The following is a 14,844-nucleotide window of genomic DNA, read 5'->3' on the forward strand; positions in this document are numbered from 1 at the left end:
AGAATCAAAAAGGCCTACAAAATTAGTAATGAAAAACAATTTCCTTGGTGGAGAGCATAGCTCAGCGGTACAGTGCATGCTTAGCGTGCATGAGATGCTGGGTTCAATCCCCAGTACCTCCATTAAGAAATGAATAAATAACCTAATTACCCCCCCCAAAATATAATAAAGTAAAAAAAAAAAGGTTATTAAAAAAAGATTGGTTAAAAAAAAAAAAAAGAAAAATGATTTCCTTGTTCTCTCACCCTCCACTTCCCCCTTTCCAGAAGCAAACACTGATAACCCATAGCTGATTCTTGACATTTCCTGCCATATTTCTGAATAATATGCTACTAGTTCTACTCCTTGATTTTTTCTCTCCAGTTTTAGACATAATCTATTGATTTTTCACATTAGAAGGTGAGGATTTTAGCTCTCGTTCCTTTCCTCCCCTTCCTTCACACACACACACACGACTCACATATCTTCTTCCTGACCCGCTGACCTCCCAATACAGTTATTTTATACTTTTGTTTGGGTTAATAGAAAGGTTTATGCTGTTAGTACCTCTATACTTCATTCATAGATGAACTCTGTGCATGCACTAGCTTTTTCCCTTCTTTGCATAACTTTCTGTATTCCCTGGAGTTGTCTTGTTTGAAATTTGCTTATTTATAATTAATTGTACTCATCACTGTTTGAATCCCAGGGCCTTCACCACTTTTGAAAAAATTTTTGAGTCTTTGAATATCTTTAAATATTTGTATTCTGTCCTGACACTTGAATGATGGCTTGGCTGCTAACAGAAGTTTAGGCTGGAAAGAATTTTCCTTCAGAATTTTGAAGGCATTGCTCCATTAATTTCTAGCTTTCATTTGCTTCTGTGTCATTTGAGGCTATTTTACTTTGATTCCTTCATATTTGGCTTTTTTTTCTTTCTCTGGAATTGTGTTTGCCCTTCTCTTTACACCCAGGGTTCTAAAGCTTCTCAGTGATATACCAGATGTGGCTTCATTTTCACCCATCATGCTGGGCACTCAGTCATCCCTCCATGTGCTTCAGTTCTAGGAAGTTCTCTTGAATTTTTCAATTGATGATTTCCTACCCCCCACCTTTTTGTTGGTCCTCTTTTTCAAGAAACTTGGTATTCAGATACTAGATTTTTAGAACCAATGCTCCACTTTTCTTATCTTTTCCCCTTGTATTGTCTTATTGTCTTTCTTTCTTTCATTTAGCTCCACTTTCTAGAGAGTTCTTCAGCCTTATCATCCAATTATTAAATGATTGAGTTTTTAATTTCCACTGAGGCCAGAGCCTATGTTCTCCCACTTACCTGGAAAGGAAGTTTAGAGTATTTTCCTGGAGGAAGTGGACTGTCGGCCACCTGAGGGGAGTGTTGGACTCCTGCGTCTAGCTCTTGGGTGGATGCACAGTAGGTCCACAATAAAACACAAGGAGGGAGCAGTCCACAAGAGCGAGGTGAAGGTACGTTAATACGACTGGAACGACAAGCCAGGGCAGGTCTAGAAATGAGATTACCTAGCAGGCATGTCTACTTGAGATGCTCAGCTGGCTCTCCTTCAGTTTCTTTTGATTAGTGGTTCTATTGAATCCAGATTCTGGGAAAGGGTTCAGCCTGAAAATGGGTTAAGAAGCTTCAATTTTGAGTAAGGAAAGTGGCAGGAGCTGGAAGTCCGGTGGATCATCAGAATGTTAATTTCTCTGACATGGACTTGCTATTTCAGAGTGCCCCTCCCTACTCCCCCTGGTTTTAGAAGCATTGGTGGGATTACTACTCAAAACCTGCAATATATTTTCCCAGTTACTTCAAGTTATGCCTCTTCCCCACCTCCCCATACTTCTAGTAAAATATTGTGAGTGGCTGGCTAAAATGATGGAGCTCCCTGCCAATAAGATGAAACAGGTTTGTAGACCCCAAGGAAGTAGCTAGGTAAATATTTACACACACAACTGAATTTTCTAAGTGTCACGTATCCTTGATCTTTGTGGAATGCTGCAACGTTTTGCTCACAGTTTAGCATGTTGTGGAGCTGTGAAGGCAGGCAGATGTTTAGTTCCGAAGAAGGAACCTCGCTGCTGGGCTTCCTGCCAGTTAAGCCTGATGGGTTATGTCTTAGCCGCTAAATTTCAGTCCCATGTCTCACTCATATTTTTTTTCATTCTGAAAGCCCTAGAGATTTGGATTGCTTTATTCCTTGGTTCTTTTTCTCCCAGGACTGGCTGCTGAGCAACATGCTGTCTCCTCGTCTCCCTCTTTACTTGTTGTCACCAAAAAAATAAGCACTGGGGCTCTTTTTATTTAAAAATTTTACAACGGATCCCTTCTTGTCTTGGGGATCCGCCTACCCAGCTGATCAGTAATTAATTCAGTGGCTCATTTCTAGTTAGAAGATTAATAAGCACCATGTGGATTCAGAATGTATACTAAGTGAATGGAAGCATTTGTAAAATTTTTTAAAAAAATTTTTAATTTTTGGGGGGGAGGTAATTAGGTTTGTTTGTTTGTTTTTAGTGAAGTACTGGGGATTGAACCCATGACCTCATGCATACTAAGTATACGCTCTACCATAGAGCTATACCCCAGCTCCCGACTGCTGCATTTGTAAAATTTGTCCTGTGATCTCTAAAGGCTTTCCCCAGAACCTTCCCATCAGTTGTCTCTTCCATCTTTCCTTAAAATCTCTTTGACTCGAGCCCCTGAAAATCATTGTTTCCCTGGTTTGTGTTTTCTGTTTTTTTTTTTTTTTTTTTTTCAGGTTTGCTGGTAACACTTTCCCTAGACCAGTGCTTTTCAAATTTGAGAGAGCAAAAGAATCACCTGGAGAGCTGGCAGAATCACAGATTCCTGGAGCCACCCACAGAGATCCACATTTAGAAGGTCTGGGAAGAAACTGAAACTGTTGGACTACGGTCCGCACTTTGAACTGCACTGGTCTAGACCATTAGGAATTGTGGTTCTGATGTTGGCTAAACAGGCTCCCTCACCAATTTCCTGAGCTGCTGCTTGGGCCCAGGCTTTCCTTGTGGCCCCAGTGGAGCTGATTGATGGTGCAGCTTTTCCTTCTAGCAGTACAGCCAGACTTCCATTCCCTTAGCTAAGAAAAGGGAAGAGAACCGTTTGTTACAGAGTGTCGACATAACCCGCATGAGCTCTGGGCTAGGTACAATCGTGTATTTCCTTCACTGACTGTTCACAAGAACCCAGTGGCATCAGTACGGCTGGCCTCATTTCCTGGAGAAGTTCAGCAACTTACCCCACGTCACCAAGCTAGTAATCAGGGAACCAAAATGTAACTCAAGGGCTGTACTAATCACCGGAAGGCATTGTCTTTATGATATGAAACCACCTGCCTTGTGCTGAACCTGCCTAAAAGGTTCTCTTTCAATTCAGAGGAGCACCTCCAGGGAGACCAATAACTGTTCAGACAAAGAGATCTACTTTCCTCCTAAGAGTCTCTGTGATTCACTCAGCTGCCCTCTGCCCCTGCAAAAGTGCTCGGCAGAATAACAGATCAGCAATGCCAGAAATAGCTCATTTCCAAAACACAGCTATAGACAATTTCTACCCAGAGAAGAAAGTGATTTTCTAATAGGCCTACAAGAGAAATTAGGTTAAATCGAAGGAAACTCAGGAGGTAACTCTAATGAAAGGTAGTGTATTTTATTTCTTCCTTGCAATTCTTTCTTTATTTCCTTTATATTAGATGATCCTTTGAGGATGAATTTGCATTTATCTATAAAGGTGCATATAATTGCTGTTATTATTTTGGTGTAAGAGAATAATAGTCAGAGATAAGACATGACTGCAACTGTTTAAGGCTGGCATGTGCTGCGACTTGTTTTGAGCTTGTCTGTGTCCTGATGTAGTAGGCTGCGGGCTTGCTGTGTCCAGGAATTGCATGTTGGGCAGTGTTTTTCAGCTTCTTTAGCTGCCAGGTGGCCTTTGCTATTTTTAATTCAGGGAGATAGGTAACAGTCTTCCTAATATTCTCTGTTCTAATCGTTGCATGGAGTCAGAAAAAAAAGATGCTGTTTGATCCTCTCATTCTTCTCCATCCCTTCCAAATTCTCTCCTGGCACCCAACCCCTCAACCTGAGTTTTGGAGTCAAGTGTAAATTTCATAAAGCGCTCATCATCATAAATTAGTGCCTGATCGTGGAATAAAAGAAAGTCCAGTTTCAAGAGCCTAGGATTTGTTTTTTTCCCCAGCCCTCATTTTGTCATGTATTTAACTTTAGGAACTTGGACAAGTCATTTCTCTTCACTGGGTCTTAACTTTTGTTATCTGCAGGTGACGGAGTTGTACTAAATTATCTTTTTTTTTTTTACTAAATTATTTCTAAGATTTTAAGTTACATGAAACTGAAATTGCTTTGGAGAAATTTCTGTTTCACTTTGAGTGCACCATTCATTCAGATTGTGACAACTTCCCAGGTAGCTGCTTCAAAGAATTTTTCTTAGGCTGTAGGGAGCTCATCAACTTCAAAATCAACTTTAAGAATACAAACAAAGGAAAAAAACACACTTCCAGGTTGTTAATCAAAGTATTCTGGTCTATCCTTAATTATTAAGTGTTTGGGCAGAATAATGGAATAATGGACAAATTGATTCTTATATTTCTCACTTACGAAAGCATTGCTATCAGGATGTGAAAACTTTGCCATTTGCCAGTGGTGAGAGGAAGGATATTAGTGCTTTCAAACAATTTCTTCAAATCAAAATCTAAAGCTTCAGGGAATCAGACCACAGGACAACTCAGTGATTCAGCTGTGCCCTTAGGCACCACTTCTTGAAGAGAATCTGCAGAGGAAGTCAAAGAGCTCTCACTATGGGGTAGGGGAAATTGGGAAAAGCTGAACAACTCAAGGAAACCACATGACTGATTTCTATCTTTCCATGAGACCAGATAAGCTCTTTCAGATAGGACTTTCCCTCTTTCTTTGAATGCAAAGCATGGACATTAAGTAAATGATGATTATTTGAAGAGGTGCTTCCAGGGCTCACTTAAATATGATGACTGGGGGGGGGGCATCTTTATGCTGGGGGCCAGATAGAATTGCTGTGAATTTCCCAGCATTCTGTTCTGTAACCTGCATCCTGAGTGGGGACAGGATGGTCCAGTCCAAATGGAAAACCCACTAATATCCAGGTCAGTTGAATGGCTAAAAAGAAGTTGGGTGCTCTCCAACGTGAGTGTCTGTATATTTCATAACATTTCATTTAGATCTACGTGACTGCCATAGCTCTAGCAAAACCTTCTTGAGGCGCCTGGCCTGGCGTGGATCAGAACCCCTATTTTGGTTCTAACTTAACATCTCTGAGAGAAGACTGAGGTTGGGATTTGAAAACAGTGGAAACTTAGCAGAGTCTAGGAGTTCTGGTCGAGAATGGCAGAATGGGCTCAGGTTCAGACTTCACATGAGATCCAGAAGGCAGGGTTTCCATCAGTGGACATTCTACAAAGAGCACTTGATGTTATTCTCAGGAGGGGCAGTAATTGAAAGCCAGGTTAGTGAACAGATGGCGAAGTACAACTCCAAGTCAGTGGGATGGAAGCAGAGAAGGAAACAGAGATTAGTCCAATATCACTGACAAAGAAAGAGGAGGAAAGGGTGAGGGAAAGGAGATTCACCCAAAGGTTTGCTGCTCCTGGTTGGATTTTATTGACCCACCCTTGTGCTGGGCAGCTCCGGGAAACCACCTCTGAGAGGGTATTTTGAAAAAATGTTTTTTGGAGATATAGCGTGCCATACATTTTGCTGATTTAAAGTGTACATTTCAGTGATTTTTAAATTATATTCACAGTTGTGCAGCCATCACCACAATCCAAATTTATATTATTATCATCAGCAGCCCCCCCACAAATCCCATATCCATTAGCAGTCACTTCCCCCACCCTTCCCATCCCCCATTACCCAGCCCTAGACAACCACTAATCTGCTTTTTGTTTCTATGGATTTGCCTGTTCTGGACTTTCCATATACATACAGTCTTTTATGACTAGCTTCTTTGACTGATAGGGTCATTGAAATTCCATCTTCTCCACAGAATTTACTTTCCTGATAAAAACTATTTTGCATATGTGTGTGTTTATTACTGAATTTAGAGTACTTTTCCCACTTATAAAGATGTATATACATGAAAGTGTCCTCATTAAGAAAATGTTATAGTTAATTGAGAGCTGTATCAATCTCCAGTTTAAAAATTTTTCAAATAAAGTGTGTACACATAGCATTAAAATGAATTTGTTCTTCCTTTGATGGTTCCTGTCATGAAGAGCCTCAGTATAATTATGGTTGAACATAAATACTATTATTATCATAAGGGGATAAGATGTAGGTGATTAGTCTGAGATTCTATGACCTACTCTAAGTAGAAAAACAACAGCATAATAACAACAAACCTCCAAGTCTCTGATATCCATTATTTGTTTAGTCTTTTTTATACAAAGCTAAAATATAGAAGAAAAGTTCCAGTTATCTGAACTTTTTGGCTGTTTGAATTCTGAAAAGAGGCATTGTAGTAAGTTAGGAGAAAGGCATCTGACAATGATTCGTCAAAGAAGAGATAAAAATACTGGCTTTTCTATCATTTGGATCTTTGGGTGTGGACTTTTGATGTGGATGAATCCAATTTCCTGTTTCCTGCATCCATCTGCTTCCTCAAGCAGAAATTAGATCACAGTTGACCTTTTTTGGGGGGGTGGTTTGGACAGGCATGGAAAGGCAAGCCTGAGAATTGTGCTTCAGAAAAATTATTCAGCCTGTTTAGAAATATGGCTTCACCTATGCAAATTAATATATGCCTAAGAAAACAAATATACAATCAAACAAAATAAATCTTGCTCTGGCCAAAATCATGTTTGCTTTGCAAATGAAGGCAATTTAATTAATGAATTGCTAGCTACAGAAAGCACTAGCCTGAAAAAAGTAAAATATCAGGATAGTGATGAGGCATTTAACACGAGAACAATCCTGAGATATGGCTTGATACCAGAACATACAGAGGAGAGGATATAAATGTTGGGAAAGTCATTGTCCCAAGGGATCAATCCCATCTGCTTAAGCCATAACTTTCTCGGTTATGTCTTTCATTCCTTTACATCCTTGAGAGATAAATCATGCCTTTGTTGTTAACAAGAGCAGCTGGACGCCTGTGACTGAGGGGTCAGCCTGCAGGACACGTTGTTGATATTGGACTATCATTTCCTGCAGAGAGAAGAGTGGCGTATGTAGTGAATCTTCCCTATGTCCATTCGCTTTACATCCAATGCCTGTTTGTGCATTTTGCAAAGAATTCCGATGAGAATTTTTTAATGTGGCATTTTGGGGTTTTCTGCAGATTCTGGCTACAAACCTTTGCATGTGCTCATATCCTGCTGATGAATGCCAAGAGTGAGCTGCTGGCGACAGAGGGGAAATAAGAACAAGTTGAGTGGGTCAAGAATGACAATACAATCTGGACTATATCGTTCTTTCATCTCATTAGCTACATTTCCTAAAAGAGCGTTTAGTTCTTTTGTGAACGGTGCTTATAACCCAGCCGCCATTGTGCAGGATGGAGTCTTTTGTTTTTTGTTTTTTTAGTTGAAGATTCAGCTATTAGTATCTCTCACCATTTCAGGGATGCTGCAACAGAAAGTGCCTGTCTCAAACCGTCTCAAATTCTCTATCCACTTTTCTGTATCTGCTTGGTTCACATTACCATTATGCAGCCCGCTGCCAGATGCTGACTTGCCCAGGGTCCTGGGAACACCCCCCCCCCTCCCGGTTTTGATCTCTCTTTATTAACTGTTTGTACAGTTTCCTTTCAAACTCAAGTTTAATGAACCTTTCCCTTTCCTGGCTTTATGATCTCCTTTCTTCTACCCTCCTCCCTCTCCCACTCTTCTTGTCCTTTACCCAGACTGCTTATCTAGCTGGAATTTATTTGACTTCTCTTTCCCTTCCCCTTGTTCTATGGGAAAGCTCAAGTCCAGGCTCCCTTAAACATTTATGAACTTAGTTCACGCTCTTGAGTCCCTTTGGATACTTCAGTCTTGACCCCTTCACATATCTTTTAAACAAGTCTTGCTTTGAACGCTTTCATATCAAGCATGTAAGATACTCCAGATTGTAGGGCCACGTGTTACGCTCAAGATGCAGAACAAAGGCTGACAGATAGACCATACTTTTTGTTCTCAAAGTCTAAGGAGAGAAAGAAACGGGATAGTCTAGGTGAAAACCATATCCCACCTTCTACAGTGTATGTGCTTTGCGTATAATCCACATCATCATTACTATTCTTACCGCTCCTCACCCTTCAATCCTGAGACAAATAGGAGGGAAGGAAAAAGTGAAAGAAAAAGAAAAGCAAGGGGAAACAGCTCGTGGTGTTTCCTCTTAAAATACCATAAGAACTCTGGTTTGGGGTTTAATCAATGAACTCCTAAGATGTCATCTGCTTTTTATGCTGCACATCTGATTCTGTACCCCTAGGTATACGCTATATTTATTTGGTTATGCATCTTGGTTTTCTCTAAAACTGCTGATACTTACTCTCTTGGAATACGTCCCTGCTTTTGGTGATTGATCACAGTATATCTTGGCAGTGGTAGGAAACTCTTTGTTATGGACTCATTTTTTTTTCTTTTTTCTTTTTTAACTGTTCAAGCAATGAAGAATGAGTCTCTACTGCTGCAAAGTATTTTAGGGGGTAGGCTGGGAAGTGAGGAAGAGAGTTAATAAAAGGTCAGCTAGCTTGAGACTTGGAGAGTGCAGAGGCAAGGAAGGGGGAAAGAAAGTTTCCTATTTCATAGAGAAATTTTGGACAGGGTTTGAACAGGGAATAAGCGAAAATACCCAGATGTAATTTCATAGCCAACTTCCCATGTCTTCATGTCTGCAGGATGACTTAAAAATCTTTTCATTATACTTCCCCTGCAACTCAATTTGCTGATGTTCCAAGAGAAATAGGAGGAGGGGTGGGAAAATTCCTTTTTATGGTTGGAATACATACGGTTTATTACGCCTGTTAAAACTGCACTGCATTTATACACTAGTGATAGCTGTTATGATGATATCATTCGATGACCCTATCTGGGTCCATGAAACATGAAGATCACAAGCAGAATTTCTAAACTGTATGTACGTGATAAACTGTCTGGGTGTGTATGTGATGGTGCAGCCAGCAAACACTTCTGTTCACAGGAGATCACCAGATGGGTTCATTCCTATGCAATAAACACCCTGAGTTAGGCTTGCCTTCCCTGCCACTTGACTGCCCTAAGAGAGAAAGCAAGATAGCAGGAGGTAGAGAGAATGAAAGTTCAAGTGTTCTGTCTATTAGAAGTGAGTGGATGAGGACAAATCTAAAAGTTGGCAGAATGGTGCCTTCTCACCCCAAGCCACCTGCACGCCACCCTCTTCTGCTGCCCCTACATCCTGGCTCCTCTTCTTCTCCCAAATAGGGTTGGAATGAACTTAGGATGCCCTCTGGCATGTTTTCCCTTTCACCCCATGGTAATGCTCCCAGGCCTGCCCTAACTCCACAGTTTTCACGTTGATAGTGACCAAGTTTTGCTAAGGACAAATCAAGACATGAAACTATGACAGATAAAATTGTGCTCATTGGCAATCAAAGAAGCGACTGAGGCTGGATGGAAACAGGATTAAATGACAGTCTACATTTTGACCATCAGACTCCCCTGACTTCATTCCCTGCTCTGTACCCAGGACACTGGTGGGAGCGTTGGGGAAGGAGTCAGACACACTGTAAGACCTACGTATCTGCCTGGCATCCTACTGTGGAGCCCATCACTGGACAAACCACGCACACGGAGCTTCCAGTAAGGATTTGGTAGCTGACCTTTAAGTATAAAGAGCTAACCAAGAGGAAAGGTAATTTTAAGACAGGAACCAGAACAAACAAATAGAAAAAAAAGTGAGGGGACAGAATTCATTGTGGGGCTCACAAAATAAATGTGAAAAAAAGAGATTAATATCCTAGGAAAGATAATATAATTTATATGTATTAAACAAAATAAGAGCCTCTTAAAAGTATTTATTAGGGAACTGACTCTCATGGAAAATAAAAATGAGGCAGTAAAAACAATTCAATAGAAGATTTAGAGGATAAATTTGAGGACTTCTAGAAGGTAGAACAAAAGCCAGGAGTGAAAATTGGGAGAGAAAGATAAGACAATATGAGGGTAATAGAAACCTAACATTTAAATAATAGGCATTCCAGAAAGAGGGAACAAGAAAATGGAGGGAAATATTATCAAAGGTTTATACAGAAAATTTCAGAATCAAAGGACATGAGTTTTTTGATGCAAAAGACCATTGAATATCAAATATGATTGGAAAAAAGAACTACTCAAGGGCATATGATCATGAAATTTTAGAAATATGGATATAAAATTCATGTGATGATATTTAAATATATGTATTTTTAAAATTTTAAGTTAATTATTTAAAATTTATTTCTTTTTACTTTTTGACCCCCTTCATCCATATCTCCCACCTTCCAACCTCCTCTGGCAACCACCAATCAGTTATTCTCTGTATTTAAGAGCTTGAGGTGTGTGTGTGTGTGTGTGTGTGTGTGTGTTTGTGTTTGGAGATTGCACATATAAGAGATCATACAGTATTTGTATTTCTCTGTCTGACTTATTTCACTTAGCATAATGCCCTTGAGGTCCAACCATGTTGTTGCAAATGGCAAGATTTTGTTATTTGTCATGGCTGAATAATACTCTGTTGTATATATACCACAATTTCTTTATCCATGATTGAACACTTAGATTGTTTCCGCATCTTAGTGCTGCAATAAACATGGCGATACATATATCTTTTTGAGTTAATGTTTTTGTTTCCTTTGGATAAACACCCTGAAGTTCAATTGCTGGATCATATAATAGTTCTATGTTTAATTTTTTGAGGAACCTGCATACTGGTTTCCATAGTGGCTGCATCAATTTATATTCCCACCAAAAGTGCATAAATGTTCCCTTTTCTCAATGTCCTCTCCAACATGTTTCTTGTCTTTTTGATAATAGATATTATAGTAGGTATGAGAAGATACCTCATTGTGGTTTTGATTTGCATTTCTCTGATGGTTAATGATACTGAACATCTTTTTATGTAAATGTTGGCCATCTGTGTGTCTTTGGAAAAATATCTATTCAGGTCCTCTGCCCATTTTTTAATTGGGTTGTTTGTTTTTTGATGTTGAGTTGTATGAGTTCTTTATGTAATTGGGATATTGACCTCTTATCAGATATATAATTTACAAATATTTTACCCCACTCAGTATGTTGCTTTTCATTTTATTTATGGTTTTCTTTGCTATGCAGATGCTTTTTAGAATGATGTAGTGGCACATTTATTTTTGCTTTTGTTGCTTTTTCTTTTGTTGTCAGATTTTTAAAATGATCACCAAGACCTATATCAAGAAGTTTACTACCTATGTTTTTTTTTCTAGGAGTTTCAAGGGTTTCAGATCTTATGTTTCAAGTCTTTAATCCATTTTGAGTTAATTTTTGTGTATGGTGTAAAACAGTGGTTTAGTTTCATTCTTTTACATGTGGCTGTGTTGCTGTCTAGTTTTCCCAACACCGTTTATTGGAGAGACTATCCTTTCTCCTTTGTCTTTTTTGCCTCCTTTGTTGTAAATTAATACTCTGTATATGCATGGGTTTATTTCTGAGTTCCCTATTCTGTTCCATTGATCTATGTGTTGGTTTTTATGCCAATACCATACTGTTTCAACTAATACAGTTTTGTAATTTAGTTTGAAATCAAGGAGCATGATGCCTCTAGGTTTGTTGTTCTTTCCCAAGAATGATTTGACTTTTTTTTTTGTGGTTCCACACAAATTTTGGGATTATTTGTTCTATTTCTTTGAAAAATGCCATTGGAATCTTGATAGAGATTGCATTGAATCTGGAGATTGCTTTAAGTAGTATGGACATTTTAACAATTTGATTCTTCCAATCCATGAGCATGGAATATGTTTCCATATATTTATGTCTTCTTTGATTTCTTTCATTGAAGTCTTGTAGTTTTCAATATACAGGTCTTTAACCTCCATTATTAAATTTATTCCTAGGTATTTTATTATTTTTGATGCAATTGTATATGGGATTGTTTTCATAATTTCTCTTTCTGATAGTTTGTTGTTAGTGTGTAGAAATGCAACAGACTCTTGTGTATTGAATTTGTATCCTGCCATTTTAGTGAAGTTATTTTTTAGTTCTAATGATGAAGTCTTTTAGAGTCTTCTATATTTAATATGTCATCTGCAAATAGTGACAGTTTTATTTCTTCCTTTCCAGTTTGGGTGCCTTTTATTTCTTTTTCTTGCCTAATTGCTCTAGCTAGGATACTGTGTTGAATAAAAGTGGTGGCAGTGGGCATTGTAAAAGCTTCCAGAGAGAAAATCAAAACAGAAGCAGGCCACATACGAGGATCTGAACTAAGAATGGCATCCAGCCTCTCAACTGCAAGATGGAACGCTATTAGTCATTGGTGTAATGCTTCAAATTTCTGAGAAGAATGATTTCCAGTCTAGAAATCTGTACCTCATCAAATGACCAATCCAGTGTGAAATTAACATAAAGATATTTTCAAATAAATGAGGTCCCTTTTTTTTTTTAACTATTTTAAAATCTCCTCCACATTTTCTCAGAAAGCTATAGAGGGATGCATTCCTATAAAACAAGGGGTTACATCAAAAAAGAGTGAGATCCAGGATCCAGGACATAAGGGATCCAGCTTGGGAAAGAGGAGAAGGAAAAATCCTGACGACCTGGGGCATCTTGAACAGGATTATGAAGGGCTTGGGAGAGGGTGTTTCCAGAAAGAAAATGGAACTGATAGATATATATTCCAGTTTTGACCAAATAGAAAGTTGAATGGAGGGTTACTGAAGAGTACGGGAAGATTTAGTGAGATCCTCAAAAAAGAAAGGTAAGTGAAAAAGAAGCAATTTAGTCCGAGAATAGTATACAATTATGCAAGCAAGGGAAATACAATCATAATATACTACTTGACTGATGAATAATAGTTGTAGAGTCAGGATAAAAATATGAAATATTGATTTATCCAAAAGTAATAAAACTATTCTGAAAATTAGGAGAGAGAACATCTGTGAGGTGTGGTGTAAGGAGCTAAATTCACATTACTTACAGAGGAAAAAAAATAGATATTATCTAAAATAGAGAAAAAAGTACAGTATTATGTCATTTAGAACATGAAGGCAAATACCATATGATATAGCTAAAATAGTAAAACGTGTTTGTTTCAAGGGGTGGAAAGGGCACTGGAGAGAGACAGGGCAGGAGACCGATGACTTTTTTGTCCTTCATTCTCTCAATATTTTTCCAAACCTTAACCAATCACCCTGGTCTAAATCCTCTTCATTAACCCAGTTGTGCATAACAAAGGCCTTGAAACTCAGCTGGCAGAGTCAGTGTTCTGAGCAGACAGGAAGGGAGAGGTGCTGTGACACTTACAGCAGGGCTTCTCACATTTCAGCACGCATCAGCATCTCCTAAAGAGATGCTTAACATGCAAAGTCCTGGGCTCAGCCACCAGACGGTCTGGGTGGGGCCTGAGAGTTTGCACTTCTAACAAGCTCTCAGATGGACGCTGATCTTCAGTCAATATATAGACAATTTCATATACATCTTAGTGTGGCCTTTCAGTTAAAAACTGATTTGGAGGAGGGGAGGGTATAGCTCAGTGGTAGAGCACATGCTTAGCATGCATGAGGTCCTGGGTTCAATCCCCAGTACCTCCATCAAAAGTAAATCTAATTACCTTCCCCCTCAAAAAAATAAAATGTCAAACTTGCCCATCAGCTCTGGATGCCATCCTCTTGTAAGGACTTTTCTCCTTTGTTTATTTTTCTTCTCTCCTGCATTATCAATAGTTCCATCTCTACTGCCTCATTCCCAGAAGCAAACAAACTGTGTATCTCAATCTAAAATACAAAACAAACAAAAAACCCCAAGCTTCCTCTGGAGTCTTCAATCTCTCCTAGTTACCATCTCATTTCTCTGGCCCCCTTTACAAGCCACTTATAAAGTTATTTCTATGGGGTGCCTCTAGCTCTTCACCTTCTGTTTGTTCTACAACCCCTTCCAGATTGGTTCCAATCCAGCAAACTTCACTGACAACGTTTTTGTCAAGATCATCAATAGCCTCGATGTTGCCAAATCTAATGAGATGAATATGTTCTTGTTTTATTTGATCTTTCAACTGTGTACAGCCAGTCGTCTGTCTGGATTATTTTATAATCCTTGCATCTTGTGGTGTCTGTGATGGTGCACTCTGGTTTTCCTCTACTTCTTTATTAGTTGCCTTCATAGGCTCTTCTCGCTTCCTGACTTCTACATGCAGGGGCTCCCTAGGGCTCAGGTCTTGGTCCTCTTTCCTTCCCCATCCACAGTCTCTACTTAGGAACTCTCATCATTCCATGGTTTTAAGTATCACCCATTTGCAGACAATTCTCAAACTCAGATTCTCCTGTTAAATTTTTTCCATCCATACTCTGAACCCATCTATCCAACTGTATACACTTTTAATGTGTGTACTTGGATGTGCTGTTGTTTCCTCTTTTTTTTTTTCACAATTATATCTTGAGTCCTGTCATTTCTACTCCCAAAACAAATTTTGAATTCATCCTTTTCCCCAGCCTCTACTGCCAGTACTCTAATCCATCGTCATCTGATTTGGACCGTTAGAATGGATACTGTTTTTGGTTTCTCTATTTCTACTCTTGGCACACTGCTGATGCCTTCAATAGCAGTGATGGCCTTGTACTTTAATGGCCATGCTTTTAAATCTGTGTGCATTAAA

At 39.0% G+C, this 14,844-nt stretch overlaps 1 protein-coding gene and 1 non-coding gene across 2 annotated transcripts in view; both read left to right on the top strand.

The window, feature by feature from the left end:
- TTC29 (tetratricopeptide repeat domain 29) overlaps positions 1–14,844 on the top strand; it is a 646,928-nt gene that overhangs the window by 104,607 nt on the left and 527,477 nt on the right. The gene's annotated exons all lie outside the window — the stretch shown is intronic.
- TRNAA-AGC (transfer RNA alanine (anticodon AGC)) lies at positions 13,711–13,783 on the top strand. Its single transcript has one exon. It is a non-coding gene; the product is annotated as a tRNA-Ala (tRNA).

This window comes from Camelus dromedarius, chromosome 1 (assembly GCF_036321535.1).
Source record: "Camelus dromedarius isolate mCamDro1 chromosome 1, mCamDro1.pat, whole genome shotgun sequence".
Lineage (NCBI taxonomy): Eukaryota > Metazoa > Chordata > Mammalia > Artiodactyla > Camelidae > Camelus > Camelus dromedarius.